The sequence below is a fragment of the Narcine bancroftii genome, chromosome 5 (assembly GCF_036971445.1).
Source record: "Narcine bancroftii isolate sNarBan1 chromosome 5, sNarBan1.hap1, whole genome shotgun sequence".
Lineage (NCBI taxonomy): Eukaryota > Metazoa > Chordata > Chondrichthyes > Torpediniformes > Narcinidae > Narcine > Narcine bancroftii.
The window spans coordinates 233,103,960-233,113,974 of NC_091473.1; the positions used below are offsets into that span (position 1 = coordinate 233,103,960).

Here is a 10,015-nt window from a genome sequence, read left to right on the forward strand (position 1 = left end):
TTTGGTGACAAACCTCATCAGTGCCACTAAGTGTCTGGTCAATCTTATCAATGAAGATAACAGCGTGGTCAATGCCAAATTATAAGTAGATCAGAAACTGAAGTTAATGTTTGCAAGAATTTTATTGCACACAGAAAACATATTGTACCAAATTTTAATACATTTTATCTGGTAATTTTAAGCATATGCTAACCAAGGCATTGAATACATGCCAGAGAATGACACCATTGCAGAGGAACACTGTTTCCTTATACCAGCAATCTAATTATAATCTGTGATTATTTTGAGCAACTCTACTTGGCAGTACACCCCTCTGCGCACCCCCCCCCCACCCACCCAGCTAGTGGAGCCATTGCCTACTTGAACCAGAGACGCAAGTTTGACCCTCTCCTTTACTGCAGTCTACATGAATTTGCATGTTTACATGAATTTCCATGTTTATCCTGTGATTGTATGAATTTTTCTTGGACCTTGGATTTCTCCTGGATCCCCAAACCTTGTAAGTTGGTAGGTTAAATGGCCACAATGTAACTGCCCTCCACGTATGGATGAGAGGTAGAATCTGGGAGAAGTTGAGAATGTCAGAACACTTTCAAAAGAGAAATATAAAATGGGTGGTTGATGGCCTTCATGGACTCCTATGGAAGATTTTGTACCTTATCTCTATAAATTGATCTTTCATGGATTGTTGCTTTTGTGTTACCACCATTTTCCTAGTTTCTCCACATAACTAAGCCTTTCATCCCTGGCATTATTCTAGTCAAGATCCTCTGCAACAACCTAGCCCAAAACTAGCCTTAGGGCACACTATTATAGCACCAGCAATCTGTGTCTGAATCCAATGTTGTCTGTAAAGAGTATAAATGTTCTCCCCAGGCTGAAGGTCAATTGTGCGGCATGGGCTCATGGGCCAGAAGGGCATGTATAATTTTTTTTTTGAAAAAATCCACCAAAAAGCTCCATATTTGCCCTGCTTTCAATGTGGTTTAGTTTGAACACATGTTCTTGGTTTTGTACATCATGCCTCCATTTATAAAATTAATCAACTCAATAAATTCTACCTTTTCCAACTTGCCCCATAAAACATGTAAATATATCCATGTCTCCAGTTTTGCATCTATTTTAACACTATACCATTTCCTTTATTTATTCCCCTCATAATAAATTACAATGATAGGAAGAACATGTCCATGCATTGAATTTCAACTGTCTAATTTCCAGTTGCCTTCACCACCACCTCTCCCGCAGTTTCTTTTGTGATGCTCTTATTTGCTTACCACATTACTGAAGTGTACAACATCTACAAAATTATATCCTTGTAACAAAAAAGGTCATTTTAAAAAAGGTGCTACTGACAAATACCTCTGAAGAACATCACTACGCATTTTCCTCTAGTCTAAATACACAATTCTCAAAACAAATTTGGCCTGTTTTCAGTTAGCTGTTTCTTGGCCAATTTTGTCACCACCCTTCTAATCCCATGGGTTTGCATTTGCCAACAAGCATATTATGTGATATTCTATCAAGTTCCTTTTATGTTCTCTTTTTGAAATCAGTTAATCTCCTCCTTTGACCCATTTAGTTTCTTTCAATTTTCCCACTCCCTGCTTCCTTAAATTTGTGGTTTGACTTTTTTATGAAATAAAGAAGCTGACATTTATTGCAGGCCAACTTTCATGGTACCAGGTGCATTAGCAATAATGGTAGTTTATGATTACATGAGATGCATTAAGAATGAATTCAAGCATACAGACTGAAATAAATGGCAAGCAATAAAACTAACTGAAGTGATAAGTGGTGAAGTTTACATCAGAAGAAACCACAAAGCACATTGCAGCAAAGGAATTTACTAACACAACATTAAAAAAATTGCAGTCTTGTCCTTTTATTCTCTGAATAGATCTAAAGAAGCTTTTATGTCCTCTGAGAAATAGACAGGTTTTGTTTTAGCATCGGCGCCATGGTTAGTCTAACAGTTAGTACAATACTATTACAACACCAGTGACCCAGATTTGAATCTGTCACTCTCTGTACATTTTCCCTGTGTTTTCCGGATGGTCTGCCTTCCTCTCACCCTTCAAAGCATACGAGAGTTGTAGGTTAATTGAGCCTGAGCTCGTGGGCCGGAAGGGCCTGTTTAAGTGCTGCGTGTCTAAATTTAAAAATGTTATTAAAAAGATTATGCGACTAAAAGTGCTGCAACTCCTCAGAACATTAACATTTCTCAGGACCCAGAGGCACGGTTAAATATATACAGTAAGTCGTTGGTGAAATTAACTACCCTCTTTGCAAATAGAATCAAAATCAAGTGAAAATAGTATAACTTTGGTTGCAAATTTAAGAAAATTCTCAAGGGTTTTTAATCATTGCAATATCTGCAGAACACAAGCAGAAATCGATATCACCACAGCCACAAGGCTCCAGAATGACTCACCACACAATAGTACCTTTTCACCCTGACACAAAACTTTGCAACTGTGCTCTCGCTCTTCTATTTTGTATGACTTGACAGACTGTTCCTGAAAGAACTCTTCATTCTATACATGAATTTATTGTATCATGTGACAATAAATTGAATCTGACAGACTAAACACATTCCTGCCTGAAGAAAAATTTTGAAATTTGTGATAGTACAGATTCTATCACCAATGTGTATATGTAGAGATGGTAGTGTACGATGACTGTGATTGGCTGAGAGTGTAGCCACACCTACTGGCAGGTCTTAAAGGATTGCTCCTAGCCAGACCAGGTCATTCTGGACTGGTCGACCTACTTGTGATGTGCTCCAGTCTTTCAGTTAATAAAAGCCTTGGTTTGGATCAACAAGTCTTTGGTTCTTTCGACGTGCACTACAATTTTATTAACTAAAAGGCTGGAGCATATCACAAGTAGGTCGACTAGTACAGATTCTATCACCAAGGTGTATATGTACATATGTACAGATGATAGTGTAGGATGACTGTGATTGGCTGAGAGTGTAGCCACACCTACTGGCAGGTCTTAAAGGATTGCTCCTCGCCTGACCAGGTCATTCTGGACTGGTTGACCTACTTGTGATACGCTCCAGTCTTTTAGTTAATAAAAGCCTTGGTTTGGATCAACAAGTCTTTGGTTCTTTCGACGCGCACTACAAAGTTCCTCGTTAGAAATGAAAACCAACTGGAATCAACTGCTTATTTTGGCAAAGCTAATTAAATGACAATAGAAGCTGTAGCACACTCTTAAAAATGCAACACCCAAGAACTGGGTGGAGAAAAGGAGTATGACTTGAAGAATATTCCTTTCTCCTCATGCAAACTCCAAAAAAGGGTAAGAAAACAGCAAAGTTTTAGGGATCAAGAGAAAAAAAATTTGAACAAGCGAGGCATCAAGTAATGAAAATTTAATGCAGTGGGAAACAGAGGGGTACTTCCCATTGGTTAGAACCGCACCTCACTCAAAGGATCACAGGATTGGTTGCTGCAGTCAATCACCTCAACCTCAGAACACAGTGGAACACACTCCGTAGGACAATGACTAAGGCTCAGCCATCTTCAACTGCTTCAAAGTCCTTCCTTCCATCATATGTTCAGAAGTGGGGATATTCAATCTGCTCCACAACTCTTCAAATAACAAGGTCATTTGTTTCCACATATACCTGGTCATTGACAATCTTTAGACTTGATCAGATATTTAACAGGTTAGTGACAAAAAAATCCTAACATCCATGTTACCTCCACTTTGATATTTAACAGCACCACAGACTGACAGTTATTAATAACAGGAAACTTAAATGGACAGGACAGGCAAATACTGTAGCCACAAGAGCAAAGCAAAAATAACACGCGCTGTGGCGAGTGATTGACTTCCCGACCACCGTGCTCTTCCAGTTTCTCAAAAGTCTGGAGTGTGACAAAATAATTTCCAACAGTTTGGATGAGTCAGTCCACAGCAAGAACCCTGTCCAACTCCCAAACTATGGACTCCCTTCATCATGTTACTTACTGTTGCAGTACTTTTTTGGGAAAAAAATGGACAACGCATGGATAGGATAAGCTTTAAAAGGAAATGGGTCAGGTGCAGCTGGGAAATTTTAGTTGGCATAGTAAATTTGGGCCAAAGGGCCTGTTTCCATGCTGTAGGACAAGTACATTGTAAATGCAGCAAAAATCAGCAGAATATATTGCAGAGAACTACCCAGTGCTCTTTTGACAGAACTCAAGGGTATATATCTCCCATCTCAAACAAGGCAACAAATGTGTATCCATCATCCTTTCCAAGTCATACAGTATCTGCCTTGCCGGGGATAGTGATGGAGGCTGAAACAATGGGAGCATTTAAGAGACTCTTAGACAGACACATGGACAAAAGATAAATAGAGGGTTACGGGGTAGGGAGGGTTTAATAATACTTTTATTTTAGGAAGGGATAAATGGGTTGACACAACATTGAAGGCTGGAGGGCCTGTAGTGTGCTGTATTGTTCTATCCTGACACATTAAGAATCCTTCAACAATGTATAAAAGTGTATGAAAATCCCTGTGTAATAGCACATTGGAAATACCACCACCATGCAGATGTTCAAGAGAATGAGTCACCATTACAACCTCTTCCAGCACCAAATAGCGTCATCATCACAGAAACAACCACACCCCATGTACGCAAAACTAATAAAGGTTTTTGACTTTATGCCAATCAAATTACGTGAAGATTTTTCTGGAAGGAAAAGTTGAGATATTTCAAGCTCAGGTGTCAGAACAAATTTCCTAGATAGATCCACTGTGTAATTGGATCCTTGATTTCCTCATTTCCATACCGCAAACAGTGAGGAGTGGTAAAGACATCTCCTCCTCAATCTCCATCAGTGCCGGAGCATCTCAGCGCTGAGTTTGAAGCCTCTGTTCCACTCACCTTACACTTATGATTGTGTGGCTCGTTATGACAGAACCACCATCTATAAATTCGCTGATGATACCACACTCGTGCGTTGTACAAAAAGGTGCGATAAGACAACATATAGGAGGGAGATTGAAAACGAGGATGAATGGTGCATCAACAACAACCTCACACTCAATGTCACCAAAACCAAGGAGCTGATTGTTGACTTCAGGAAGGGAAAACCAGAGGTGTTTGATCCATAACCATACAACCATATAACCATTTACGGAGCGGAAACAGGCCATATTGGCCTTTTGAGTCCACACCGGTTCACTTCTTTTTTTCTTCATTCTTCTTTGGCTTGGCTTCGCGGACGAAGTCCTCCACTGCCCTTTCAACAGACGCTTCCAGTGATCATTGGGGGATCAGAGATGGAGAAAGTGAGCAAATTTGAGTACTTGGGAGTCACAATCTCAGAGGATCTTTCCTGGACGTGACACACTAATGGCATCATGAAGTGCCTATACTTCCTCAGCAACTTTGATAAGACATCAGAAATTTGTCTTATAGACAAATTTCTACAGATGTGTGGTGGAAAGCGTGTTGCCCAGCCACATCACGGTCTGATATGGGGGCACAATACCCCTGAGAGTAAAGCTTTGCAAAAGGTAGTGGACACAGCCCAGGACATCACAGGCAAACTCTCCCCACCATCAAGAACATCTACAAGGAACGCTGCCATCGGAGAGCAGCAGCCATCATCCAAAGATCCACACCATCCAGCACACGCTTTGTTCTCACCGTTACCATCAGGAAAGAGGTATAGGTGCCACAAGATTTGCACCACCAGATTCAGGAACTGCTGCTACCTATCCACCATCAGGCTCCTCAACAATAAACTCCTTCAGGGACTCATTTAAAGACTCTTGCACTTTATTATTTCCCCCCCCCCCTCTGTCTTGCACCATTTGCTTACATGCATGTTCTTTCTTTTTTAATCATTATTAATATTATAGGTAAATAGCACATGAGGAGAATAGGAGTACATAATCAAGAAGGAAGAAATATCACTATATGACATCATTTGATATATTGCATTACACCACAATTAACAAATTGTTCTCATTTCCTCAAATTGAAATCTTCAAAAGAAAAAAATTATAAAACCCCACCTAATCAAAGAAAAACAAACAAACAAAAAAAATGAAAAGACTAGGCAGCCTATCCAGAGAATTTGCTAATAAAAATTAATTGGCTGGTCTTCATCAACAAACAAATAAAAGAAATGAAATTAAATATAATCCAGAAGGGAAAATAATTATTCCAAGTCATGTGAAAATAATTTATAAAAAGTCATCAAGTCTCTTCAAATTTAACAGAACTCCTAATTGTCTCTAAAGTTAAACATGACATAATTTGTCAAAATAGGTGGATGTTTACATGCAAATGGTGCACAGTTTTCTCTGCTCTACCCTTAAATGGTAATTTGACCTTGCCCTCGGGAAAAAAAATCTTAGGGTTTTATGTGATGATATACATGTATTCTGGCAATAAATCTGAGATTAAGTCTATCTTGTCATATTCTCACTATAAATTCCTTGCAAAGCTTCTGAAAGACACAATCTTTTGCTGTGAAAAAAAGGAATGACCACATAACTAAATTATAAATCCAGATTTCTTCCACTCTTAATTTTTGATCACCTTTGCTCACATGAAAAGTAGGTGTCCATGAATCAATATATCTTTGAAAAGAATAAAAACAATTTAAAACTTTAAGACATCTAATGACACACAGGGGACTGGAAATGCTGGAATCTGAAGCCAAACAATCCGCTGGAGGAAGTTAGCAGGTCAATCAGAATTAACAGGAGAAAAAGAATGGTTAATATTTCAAAATGAAACTTTTCATCATGTCAGCTGGAAACTTGGTCCATTCATTTTCTCCCACCTATACCCATTGAGTTCTTTCAGCAGATTGTGTTTTACGCCATCTAAGATTCACAGAAGGTCTATTTTATGCAGGTAACAAACATGCTCCCATTTCGCCTACGTATGGACTAATGTAAAATGCATGTTTTGATTGCGGTTTTTAAATTAGAAAATTCTTATGATTTTGATTTCACAAACTTGAAATCAGTGAATAAATGAAAACTCAGAAATGCTGGAGGAACTCAACAGGTCTCGCAGCGTCCACCGGACGTAAAGATATATGACAGAAGTTTCAGGCCTTCTTCAATTAATAATGGACATATGACAGAAGTTTCAGGCCTTCTTCAATTAATAATGGACATATGACAGAAGTTTCAGGCCTTCTTTAATTAATAAATGACTACTTGAAAATTAGCCATTTGAGATTTTCAAAATATTTTGTATATTTCAATGCAGCCAAATCCAAAATCAAGTTGCTATGAAAATGGATAAACAGCCAACAAAGTATCTGTTTCCTGATAACATCCACAGTAATGTTTTGTTTTTGCTTTTCTTCTTCTTCTCTTTGGCTTGGCTTCGCGGACGAAGATTTATGGAGGGGTAATGTCCACGTCAGCTGCAGGCTCGTTGGTGGCTGACAAGTCCGATGCGGGACAAGCAGGTACGGTTGCAGTGGTTGCAAGGGAAAATTGGTTGGTTGGGGTTGGGTGTTGGGTTTTTCCTCCTTTATCTTTTGTCAGTGAGGAGGTTGCTGCCCGCCGAACTGTGAGGCGCCAAGATGCGCGGTTTGAGGCGAGATCAGCCCACTGGCGGTGGTCTATGTGGCAGGCACCATGAGCTTTCTTTAGGCAGTCCTCGTACCTCTTCTTTGGTGCACCTCTGTCTCGGTGGCCAGTGGAGAGCTCGCCATAGAACACGATCTTGGGAAGGCGATGGTCCTCCATTCTGAAGACGTGACCTACCCAGCGCAGATTGATCTTCAGCAGCGTGGATTCGATGCTGTCGGCCTCTGCCATCTTAAGTACTTCGATGTTGGAGATGAAGTCACTCCAATGAATGTTGAGGATGGAGCAGAGACAACGCTGGTGGAAGCGTTCTAGGAGCCGTAGGTGATGCCGGTAAAGGACCCATGATTCGGAGCCGAACAGGAGTGTGGGTATGACAACGGCTCTGTACACGCTAATCTTTGTGAAGTTTTTCAGTTGGTTGTTTTTCCAGACTCTTTTGTGTAGTCTTCCAGAGGCGCTCTTTGCCTTGGAGAGTCTGCTGACTATCTCGTTGTCAATCCTTGAATCCAATGAAATGGTGCAGCCGAGATAGGTAAACTGGTTGACCGTTTTGAGTTTTGTGTGCCCGATGGAGATGTGGGGGGCCTGGTAGTCATGGTGGGGAGCTGGCTGATGGAGGACCTCAGTTTTCTTCAGGCTGACTTTTTGCTTTTCTCAATACATATTTATAGCCCCTTTTCCACTGGCACCTTGTCCCAGGAATTAACTGAGGATTTACTGGGACAGGGTCTGATGAAAATAGAAAACTATCAGCATGCCAGCTCCAAATGATGTCAAATCTCCCGAGGATCGACTGCCTTGACCCCTACTCATATCCCCGGCGTTAGCAGATGCCAGCGTGCCGATTAAACCAGTGGGGGAAAAGGACAGCAGAAAGTAGAAGGTAGACTCTCCTATCCCCAGGGATGAACTGCGTTTAGTGGAAATGCAGTCACTGTCCCGATTAAAGGTGGCCCAGTGGAAACAGCACAAACAGCTTCCTATCCCGCGGGGGACGTCGCACGACCAATTAACTAGGATGCCAGTGGGAAAACAGTTTATATTTTCGGTGCATTCTGTCTTCATAGAATTTTTAATTTGGGGCAAAAAATTCTGTCAGAAAGAGTAGGCCACATGACAATTTCCTTCGGCGTTTACAACAGAATAACTTCACATTTATAATTCTGGGGACAATACTTTGTTTCTGATGACAAATAATTGTGATTTAGCCACCTTTATCATGAGGAAACAAGTTTTGATACAATTTCATTCTGATTAAACAGCAAGAAAAAATAAGTGATAATTATTTGCTGATTTAATTCCTTCTAAAAGTATGAGAAACTTGTGAACAGAGGTGAATAAATAATTTGTATCATTTTATAAATATTAATTGGGGGTGCGTCGAGGTACTCGAGATGGCAGAGGTCGACAGCATCGAGTCCACGCTGCTGAAGATCCAGCTGCGCTGGATGGGTCACGTCTCCAGAATGGAGGACCATCGCCTTCCCAAGATCGTGTTATATGGCGAGCTCTCCACTGGCCATCGTGACAGAGGTGCAACAAAGAAGAGGTACAAGGACTGCCTAAAGAAATCTCTTGGTGCCTGCCACATTGACCACCGCCAGTGGGCTGATCTCGCCTCAAACCGTGCATCTTGGCGCCTCACAGTTCGGTGGGCAGCAACCTCCTTTGAAGAAGACCGCAGAGCCCACCTCACTGACAAAAGGCAAAGGAGGAAAAACCCAACACCCAACCCCAACCAACCAATTTTCCCCTGCAACCGCTGCAATCGTGTCTGCCTGTCCCGCATCGGACTGGTCAGCCACAAACGAGCCTGCAGCTGACGTGGACTTTTTACCCCCTCCATAAATCTTCGTCCGCGAAGCCAAGCCAAAGAAGAAGAAGATAAATATTAATTGAAAAATATTTCTCACGAATCTTGTATGCAAGTTTTCTCAAGTGTTGCGATATAGAAAATGAGCTGATCTTTTCATTCCAACTGCCGCATTCAAGCTTCTAATTCCATCCTCTTTTATTCAAAAAGTATGAAGTAATTCATGTTTAAATTATATATTCATTAAAGATTTCTCCATTAATGGTGACCACTCTTGATTCTATGCTTTGTAAAATTAAAGCTTCGGTGACTGAAATACTCATTTGACAATGAAAATTCAGAAGAAATAAAGAAGATAAATTTGGAAAAGCTCATTTAGGGGTACAGCTATAGTTAACCTTTACGCCAAGAATATTGAACACATTTTGAATAGTTATGATTACAGTTAAATAAAATTCTCCAATGAACTTTTATGTGTGCTTATTTACAAAATCTGGCAAGTATGATTAAGATAATTTCTTACAAAACTGATTTTCTATTACTTAATCAATGCAGTGGGCATTTATTATGAGAAAATAACACTGGGATAATCATTTATAAAATATTTGAGATTTACATGATTTGCATCA

General features: G+C 40.2%; 1 protein-coding gene across 3 annotated transcripts in view; it reads right to left on the reverse strand.

The window, feature by feature from the left end:
- The window catches only part of LOC138765035 (plakophilin-1-like), a 53,091-nt gene that overhangs the window by 40,176 nt on the left and 2,900 nt on the right, over positions 1–10,015 (reverse strand). The gene's annotated exons all lie outside the window — the stretch shown is intronic.